The sequence below is a fragment of the Pleuronectes platessa genome, chromosome 22, assembly GCF_947347685.1.
Source record: "Pleuronectes platessa chromosome 22, fPlePla1.1, whole genome shotgun sequence".
NCBI classification, from domain to species: domain Eukaryota; kingdom Metazoa; phylum Chordata; class Actinopteri; order Pleuronectiformes; family Pleuronectidae; genus Pleuronectes; species Pleuronectes platessa.
Window position 1 is genome coordinate 13039719 of NC_070647.1, and position 10089 is coordinate 13049807.

The 10089-nt window shown below is 42.5% G+C and overlaps 1 long non-coding RNA gene across 1 annotated transcript; it reads right to left on the reverse strand.

Annotated features, from left to right (window-relative positions):
* Positions 1-8411: 8411 nt before the first annotated feature.
* On the reverse strand, positions 8412-9836 carry LOC128429047 (uncharacterized). The gene is made up of 4 exons (XR_008333864.1): positions 9427-9836; positions 9042-9116; positions 8738-8869; positions 8412-8651 (listed from the first exon to the last, which is right to left on the reverse strand). It is a non-coding gene; the product is annotated as an uncharacterized LOC128429047 (long non-coding RNA).
* Between the last annotated feature and the right edge of the window lie 253 nt (positions 9837-10089).

Sequence of the window (10089 nt, forward strand, 5' to 3'; positions counted from 1 at the left end):
TGATAAGTCGACCAACAGAAAATTACCCATCAAATATTTAGATATCCTCGAAACATTCTACATTCTACTTTTAATTTCCTGTTGTGTTTCTAATAATTATTAATGTTGGTGACATTTCCTTGAAGAATGGGTGGAGGTTTTATTACCTCTGCTAAGGAGGTTATGTTTTCACCTCTGATTTGTCAGTCAACAGGTTCATGTAATAAACTACTGGACCAATAACCACACAACTTGGTAGAAGGAAGCTGCATGGATCAGAGATGAACCTACAGGACTGTCTCAGAAAATTAGAATATTGTGATAAAGTTCTTTATTTTCTGTAATGCAATTAAAAAAACAAAAATGTCATGCATTCTGGATTCTTTACAAATCAACTGAAATATTGCAAGCCTTTTATTCTTTTAATATTGCTGATTATGGCTTACAGCTTAAGAAAACTCAAAAATCCTATCTCAAAAAATTTGAATATTTCCTCAGACCAAGTAAAAAAAAGATTTATAACAGCAAAACAAAATCAAACATTTGAAAATGTCCATTAATGCACTCAGTACTTGGTTGGGAATCCTTTTGCACGGATTACTGCATCAATGCGGCGTGGCATGGAGGCAATCAGCCTGTGGCATTGCTTAGGGTTTATGGATGCCCAGGATGCTTCAACAGCGGCCTTTAGCTCATTTGCATTGTTGGGTCTGGTGTCTTTCAGCTTCTTCTTCATAATACCCCACAAATTCTCTATGGGGTTCAGGTCAGGGGAATTGGCAGGCCAATCGAGGACAGTAATGCCATGGTCAGTACACCAGTTACTGGTGGTTTTGGCACTGTGGGCAGGTGCCAGATCATGCTGGAAAATGAAATCCTCATCTCCATAGAGCTTTTCAGCAGACGGAAGCATGTAGTGCTCTAAAATCTCTTGGTACACAGCTGCATTTACTCTGGACTTGATGAAACACAGTGGAACAACACCAGCAGCTGACATGGCTCCCCAAACCATCACTGACTGTGGGAACTTCACACTGGATTTCAAGCAACTTGGATTTTGCTCCTCTCCAGCCTTTCTCCAGACTCTGGTGCCTTGACTTCCAAATGAAATACAACACTTATTTTCGTCTGAAAAGAGGACTTTGGACCACTCTGCAACTGTCCAGTGCTTCTTTTCCATAGCCCAAGTCAGACGCTTCTTCCGTTGTCTTGAGTTCAGAAGTGGCTTGACCATGGGAATACGGCTATTGTAGCCCATTTCCCGGACACGTCTGTGAACAGTGGCTTTTGATACCTGGACTCCAGCTTCAGTCCACTGTCTTTGAAGCTCCCCCAAATTCTGGAAGCGACCCTTCTTCACAATGCTGTTAAGGCTGCGGTCATCTCTCTTGGTTGTGCAGCGTTTCCTGCCACATTTCCCCCTTCCAACAGACTTTTTGTGGATGTGCTTTGAAACTGCACTCTGTGAACAGCTTGCTCTTTGAGAAATGTATTTTTGTGTCTTACCCTCCTGATGGAGGGTGTCAATGATGGTCCTCTGGACAGCAGTCAGATCAGCAGTCTTCCCCATACTTGTGATTTAGTTTACTGAACCAAGCTGAGTGTTTTTCAAGGCTCAGGAAACCCTTGCAGGTGTTTCGAGTTAATTAGACGATTCAAGTGATTAGTTGAATACCCTACTAGTATACTTTTTCATGATATTCTAATATTTAGAGATAGGATATTTGAGTTTTCTTAAGCTGTAAGCCATAATCAGCAATATTAAAAGAATAAAAGGCTTGCAATATTTCAGTTGATTTGTAATGAATCCAGAATGCATGACATTTTTGTTTTTTTAATTGCATTACAGAAAATAAAGAACTTTATCACAATATTCTAATTTTCTGAGACAGTCCTGTATACGGCTCTGTTGAGCTCTAATGAGTGCCAGTCTAGTGAATGAATCTGGAATCTTCTCTCAAAAAACATTTCCCCCCCCATAGGATTTGTACTGTGAAGCTAATGAGGTGTTTTATAAAGATGTGATCGAAAACGTCAGACCAAGTGAATCCACTTTATTTCAGCATGAACAGAAACAAAAGAAGGGAGTTTCATTTCACCTAACAACAGTTCCTCATAGCAGCATGATGCATACAAAGAGATGTATAAAAACCTTCTCATTTTGGCAGCATAGTAGGGACATGTGCTGATGTCACCACCCTTGGCTGCGTGGACATGCAAGCCAGCATCTAAAACATCCTCCTGGATGGCTCCCTGTGTGAACAGTCAGGCGGCGGTTCTTGGGGATGCATGACAGTTTGCGTGTGTATGTTGGGGGGCGCAAACTGTCATGCATCCCAAAAAGCTTTTGGACTGTAAACAGATGCACACACAGGCAGACAAAATGTTAAGCTATAACAAACAATAAAAATATAGATTATAAAATATAAAAAGAGTCTGAAATCAGCTGTACTGACAGCATATCATGTCATGTCGACAAAAATAAACATTAATGATGTGCACAATCGGGGTGATTCTTACCTCTATATTGTTCTTTCTTCCCCTCCTCTACTTTTATCAAAGCAGCATAGAATGACACAGACACACACAATAATTTGTCCATCTTCTTATTGTGCTTAGTTCCTCTTGGGAATGAGCAGGCGGTGTGGCCTAGTCGGTGGTCGTTCTCTAACAAGAACGTTCTTCCTCCAGAATACATACATTTCCACCACTTTCTACTTTTGAGCAGAAAGTGAGCATCTTAAAGCCCTCAAAAAGCCAATTAATTTCCCTCCTAAATAATAATATAATCATTACAATTTCAATAGGGCCTCACTTTCTGTCAGTGCTCGGGCCCCAATAAATCAAATAATGTGACATTTTTATCCTTCTCTCAGTCCATCATCTTTTGAAATATTAAGGACACAACTGGTGCAACAGTTGTTTTACCCTAATCAAAATCAGGTAGCCCCCCCAACCCATGAGTTCGGACCCAGCTCCTGTGTCCACTGGTGTCCTGGTTCCACCCAGTCAGCGTAGTGGCGTGGGGCTGGCTCATCCCTGTGGCCCAGGGAGCACATTTCTCCACGCTGGCTCAGGGGTAAATGATGCTGGTCTTCACAGGTGTTGTCCTTGTGACGGCACTAATCTTCTCTGGTCAGGGTCAAAAGACATAAGGTGAATAGATTCATACAAGTGTGTTTGAGTTTGTATGTATGTGTGTATATGTATGTGTGTATCTATCGGTATAGGTTGTTTAGATAAATTCATATGATGCATTTCGCTGCAGGTTCCCATAGCACCCCCCCCCCCCCCCCCACAGCTCAACGGTCAACCGTACCTTTGAAGTCTGTCGTTACTTAAGAAACCGCCAGTTTTCACTTTTCGCTCAGTTCTCGTCTGACTACTTGGCTGGTTGCACCTGAGCTCTGTTCTTTGGATTTTACTTGAATTCAACTAAGATCTATTTGAACTCTGGTCTTTCACCTGAACTCGTTTCTTTCACCTCAACTCTGGTCTTTGGATTGAGAGAAGAGAAGAGAGAGATGTTCCGGAGGCCCCGTGACAGGGAGGCTGTTGTGTCCTTGGAGGCTTCTGCCTCCTCCAAGAAGCCATGGACCCCACCTGATCGGAGGGGCGAGAAGTGGCGTCGCGTTCCATCCAAGCCCGTGGGCTTTCTCCACGCTGCTTCCTACGAGCATCAGCCGCAGGTGAATATCGCCTTTGGCTTTCCATCTATCCAGAGGACCGAGAAGACAGAGGAGGAAGCTGTGAGGAAGGAGCAGGTCCAGCTTGAGGAGTCCGTCAGCTGTGTCACGGACAACTTTCAAGCGTTCATAGGTAACGAGGAGATGGACGGTGAGGAGAGCCTGCAGGAATCGGTTGAGCTCGTCTTCAAGAGGGCCGTGCAGAAACCAGACTCTGCTGCAGTCTTCGCCAATCTGTGTCAGCGCCTCTCAACAGTAAGTGATGCATCTATGACTGGAAGCTACTTTTATCCTGTTTCTTACTTAGTTGAGAAGTTGATATTTTTTTTGCAGGTTGTAACATTCATTTAACACTTTGATAAACAAGCTATGCTAACCCCTTCTAATGCACACCATGGGTCATATCTTTGAGATAAATGTATTATATAATTTAATATTCCAGGTATTCATTAGATATCCAGTTTTTGATTACCAGAAATATTGATCTTTATTTCTCCTTTATTACTTTATGAACAAACATATATTTTGTATTGGACATATTATTCTTTCTCACTAGTAATGGATTGTGAAGAAACTCTTAATAAGAATTTACATTTGTTCATAAGGTAAGAAAGGAAAAAAGAAAATAATGATTTGTGTTAATCTAAAACAAAATAACTAATGATTATCTGGAATATTAAATGAAGAAATAAATTGATTTCAGAGATATAGCAAAGAAACACTCATGCCATGCATGAAATAACATAAGAAATTAAAATTGGTCATTTTTTACCCATTATGTGAATTAGAAGGGTAGCGATACAAAAAGTACTTTTTTTTCAAATAGTAAGAAAGAAAAAATTTAAATAAGGATTTGTGATGATCATAAACAAGTTCATTGAGGAACACCTGAAATACTAAATCGAGGAAAATGAATCGTCACTTTGGTTAATAAAATAATAAGTTAATTTAGAGTTGAGGATAAAAATCAGCACACACTGATCACTGTTGACTGCATTTGTGTTTGCTGTATAAAGTGATTCTTTACACATAAATAATCACATTGTTTTCCTAAGTATGTGAGTTGCATTTGTGTTAATATTTCCTTATGGTTTTCTTCTCTTCAGGTTGAATTCCAATCCTTGTCCGACTGGTCGGCCAGCGTCTCCTTCAGGTCCCTGCTGGTCAAGCACTGCCAGGCAGAGTTTAAGAAGAACTTTGACAGGGAGGACATTTCACGGAAGGGGGTGTCCTGCCTAGAGCCAGTCAGGGATGTGAGGGTTATTGATCGACTGAGGGAAGAGAAGAACAACGCCAAACCCTCCTGTCGCTCCATAAATACCATCCGGTTTATTGGGGAGCTGTTCCTCTCCAAGGTTCTGGATGAAAAAGCAATGCACTACTGCATCAGGAGGCTGCTGCAAAATGGAGACGGGCCGTCTCTCGAGAGCCTCTGTGAGCTCCTCCAGCTCATCCAGCAGGACCTGGAGGTGGTCACGTCCAGGGAGGTGATGGACTCGTATTATAACCAGCTGGAGTTCGTCGCAGAGAAAGGGAGGAGGGCACCAAGGCTCTCCCTTCTGTTGAAGGACACGGTGGATGCAAGGAAGTGAGCATGCTCCCTCACAGCATGATGCTATCCACCTGGCCACTTTACGCAGTGCTGCAGAGAAACAGAGTAAAACAGGCAGAGATGATTTTTCTATCGGTTTGTATCATCAGCCACTTTGTCAGCAAGTACAATAATTATTACCAGTGTCTGATCTTATGAAAATGTGTCAAATATATAATGAGAGATGAGATATTTTCAAAACTTTTACATTATGTTTCTGATCCTCACCGGCTCAGGTGAATAGTTCCTTCAGTCAGAGGTTTGTAAAGTTTCCACCTCGTCTTCATCGATCCACTGTCATGGCCCCTGCCTCACCTGCCTTCTAGCTTCTCTCTTTCTCTCTCTCTCTCTCTCTCTCTTGCTTGTGTTTGCAGGTGACGTCGCTAATTGCAGATGAGGTCCTGGTGTGCTGGAGTTGGGGTCTTAATTATCCAGCTGCCTATGCTCCACTCCTGCTCTCAGTTGGCGCCGGACTATAGACTAAGTTACACTCAGTTGTCGCAGCCAAGATTTAAGATTTCCGTAAAGGTCCTGTTCATTCCGTCTGACTTCCTCTGTCTCCCTGCCCAGGACCAGCAGCTGGACTATTGCCCCGACTCCAGCCCCTGCCTGCCTGCTTGCCTTCCTGCCTGCCTGCCTGCCTGCCCGCCTGCCTGCCCGCCTGCCTGCCCTCCTGCCTGCCCGCCTGCCTGCCCTCCTGCCTGCCCTCCTACCTGCCCGCCTGCCTGCCCGCCTGCCTGCCCGCCTGCCTGCCCTCCTGCCTGCCCTCCTACCTGCCCTCCAGCCTGCCCTCCTGCCTGCCCTTATTATTGGACTTCCAATAAATTATATTTAAACTTTACTTCTGTCTCTGCCTCTGTGTCCGAAGCTTGGCCTTAACATCCACACTGTAAACTCAACTTTTGTCACTTAAACCCTGTACAGACTTTGGAGAACGCTGTTATTGTAAAGTTTTATTGTATTGTATACCACAGTAGATGTGAATGTAAATACACTTGTTCTTTTTTCTATTCTAAATAAAGGATATGATCTGATATTACACAGTGTGATTTTGGTTTGTGATGTCTTATTGCCGTAATATGTGCTTCTGAAAAACTGCTGCATCCAGTAATTATGAAGGAAGAGAAGGAAACATAACAAATCCTGATAACAGACTTAGAGAGGCGGTGGACTATGGGCAGAAAAGGTCTCTGGTACGTCTCTGGTTCGACTCCACGGAGAAACAACAAAAAGACTAACCTGGATGATCTGTCCAAAAATCCAAGAGGATTCTCCCTACCCTGTCTAGTGCCCCAGAGCAAGGCACCTTACTCCCCCAACATCTGCTCCCCGGGCGCCATACATTTTCGCTCACTGCTCTGTGTGTCCTGCACCAGATGGGTCAAAAGCAGAGGTTAAATTTCCCTACCTGCATGAGTGTGCCTGTGCATGTCTGTGCATGTGTTTGGGACTAATAAATGCATCTTAATCTTAATCTTAATCTTGAAAGAGGAGTGGAATACTGGATTTAGAAATGAAAGGATACCAGGTTCATTCTTTTTAAAACTCAGTTATTTTGTTGTAATCATAACTTTAGCTGTATAAACGTTCAGAACAAAGTTGTTGAAATATAATATAGATCATAAAACAGATACAAAACTGAACTAATCATGATAGAAATTATGAAAATAAACTGAACTCAGAGGGAAGTTTAAGAAATGTAGTTGCCCCTAAACCTCAGGTGGGGATAAGGGTCATGGACTAATAAAGGCCTGATGACCGACAGTGTTGCAATGACTGCGACATCACTTCCAAGAAGTCAACACTTCTGTTATTCAGTTTGCAGCCCGTTGCCAGGAGGCTGATATGTTGGCAGAGTGTGCAACAGTCATGTGTCACAAATGTGTTGAGCTGTCACTTTCCCCAATAAGCTCATCTGAGGGAGAGTTGTCACTGATACCATCACAGCACATGTTTTACTTAGACCTGACGTACGTCTTCCTCATAGAGACAGGTACCCCAGACAAACCAAACATGACAGAACGTGATCTGTGACACTGAGGCTCCAGCTCATCTTATAATATTATGATGATATCAATAAGAAAGTCTTACTAATGATCTTTTAGAGATTTCAATTCTGTCCAGTAGGTGTCAGTAAAACCCCACAGAGTCAGCCCTGTGGCCAGCGGTAGATTTCAACCCCGATTGAGGTAATACATAATTGAGTTAATACAGGGCCGGCCCTGGCAATGTTGGCGCCCTGGGCGAGATTTCAAAATGTGCGCAGTGGGCTTTTGCGCAGGATGTGCGCGCGCAGTTTATTTTTTTATTTTTATTTAAATTAAAAACAAAATTCAAATTAAATTAAATTAATTTGCCTGCAAAATAATAATAAACATTACAATTTCAATAGGTCCTCACTGTCTGTCAGTGCTCGGGCCCTAATAAATAAAATAGTGCGACATTTTTATCCCTCTCTCAGTCCATCACTTTGATTCAGATTAAAAGATTTATGGTGAAGGATATCTCATGAATGCTGCAGAGCATTGGAGTGAAGAGTTTAATTTCCCTATTTTAAAGTGGAAAGAGTTTGAATTGTAGTAAACTAACAGAGTGAGAGAGTTTATATTTTAAGGATAGGTGGAATTATGCTCAGTTTAATAACTGTAAACTGAACTACTTTATAAGACTGCTATCATTTGAAAATATGCACCGTTATCCTCAGGAAGACGAGACATAGTGTTGCATTCAGTTGTGCTTTTGAAAAGTGTTTGGTGATAAATGAATAAAAATAAAACAAACTAAAAAACAACCTTAAAAGACTGCGTGAAATGTGTTTGAAGATCGAATTGTGAAAGTAAAGCTGGTTTTACTGTAATGAGTCAAACAGCGCTGTTCCATTTGAAAAGATTCTCTGAATACAGTCGAGATGGCGAATCTGTCTTTTGAAATGTTAGGGACACAACAGTTGTTTCGCCCTAATCTAAATCCCTCTCACCCAGGGGTGGACTGGGACAAAAATTCAGCCCTGGCATTGTCTGTCCAGACCAGCCCACTACATTATCAGCGGACACCACATAGAAGTCCACAAATCTCGCGGCATCTTCTCTCATGCATACTACTGTTACCACCTAGCTCAAAGACGGCAACAAGAAGGGAGGCCACACACAAACCTCTCAAGCCAAAAGTAAATTTATTTAACTCCAAATCAAGATAGCTCTAACTACGTAGTGGGATGTGTAAATTATGTTACGCGTCAGTGGTGTTAACAGTGTTTGGATGTGTGAAAATAAGGTGTGATGTATGTTGTAAGGTGCAGAAGCAAAGAAGAACAAAGGCTGAGGGCCCCTGCCCCTGCCAGCTCTACCTGTGTCTGGAAAACAACTCCTCAGGCTCTCACATGTCAAGTGGTCAACCTGAGAAGGACATGGATACATTATAATGTCTCTAATCATCACAAATTAAGTATGATTTCATAAAAAATAAAAAATGATAAACTCACCAGACTAGAGGAGACTCAACAGACAAACTTTGGTACAGTGAAGGCAGAGAGTGGAGGCAGACAGAGGGCAAGTCCTCGAACATGGACAGAGGGGGAACAACTCCTCAGGCTCTCACATGTCAAGTGGTCAACCTGAGAAGAACATGGATACATTATAATGTCTGAAAAATAAAGAAAATGTTTTCCTCTGTCCTGCACCTAGAGTTGAGAACTTTTTGGATGTGTGTTTCTTTTAAAACCTTTTGAAAATTATTATAATTATGAAGTATGAATTTATACATTAAAAAAGACATGATAAACTTACCAAATTCTAACAGTGGTCCCAAATGTCCACATATAAAACAGGGGGCGAACGACTCCTCAAATATATCACAACAACCTGTAATGGAGAATAATTTATCATTTAGTGTACATGATCACACCATTAAGGATCAACACATAAGCACAATAAAACTTCTGAAAAGAATTAGCTTGATTCTGCATCTCTATTTACAGCTGAGAAAGTTTACTGTTGCTATGGCAACAGTAGACGTTAGCAGCTCTTAGCTAGCTTAGCTAAATCATCTGAACAATAATAACCCATAATATCACAATTCGGCATATTAAAACAAAATCAAAAACGTTTTCTACTTTGTTTTGGACATGCTACAAAAATGTAGCCTAGCCAGCCCCAGGCCAACGTTACTTACCATGTCTGCCTCCACTCGCTCATCATGGTCGAGTCCTCCTCGCTCGTCTCCCGGAGCACCTGCTGCTGCTGGGCCGGTGAACCCGGCACCAAACAGGTCCGTCAGTTTGGCACATCGAGCAGCCTCCACCTCCAGAGACTTCAGCTTTTTTCTCCGTTGCTTCTCAGCGCCACCCGGGCGTTTTTTACTCTTATTATCCATTTTAAGTTTCTGTCTCAGCAGCAGCCCGATGCCATGAGGTCCCGCCCCACCCTGGTTTGTGTTGTGATTGACAGCACTGTCAGGGCTCTCTGAGCCTGTCAGCCCATGATTGATTGACAATGACAAACAATAGACCAATAATATGTGTCGATGCTGGCAACACACTGCTAGCCCTCTGTAGCCAATTGGCCGGCCCAATTGGAGGGAATTTAGAGAGGAAGAAGAGAAAAAAAAAAAGAAAAAAAAAACTGAGCGGACCAGACCGGCCCACATTGGGTCAACGGCCCACCGGGACGATGCCCGGTATGCCAGATGGCCAGTCCACCCCTGCAGGTGACTGACCTACACAAGCCTGTTTGTTGTGGAAACCCAGTGTCTCTGTGCACATTGGTTTGTACATAGCATTGCATAAGTCTTGTATTCTGCAGACAAGCATCCGAGCCACCGACTGTGGTTTTATTT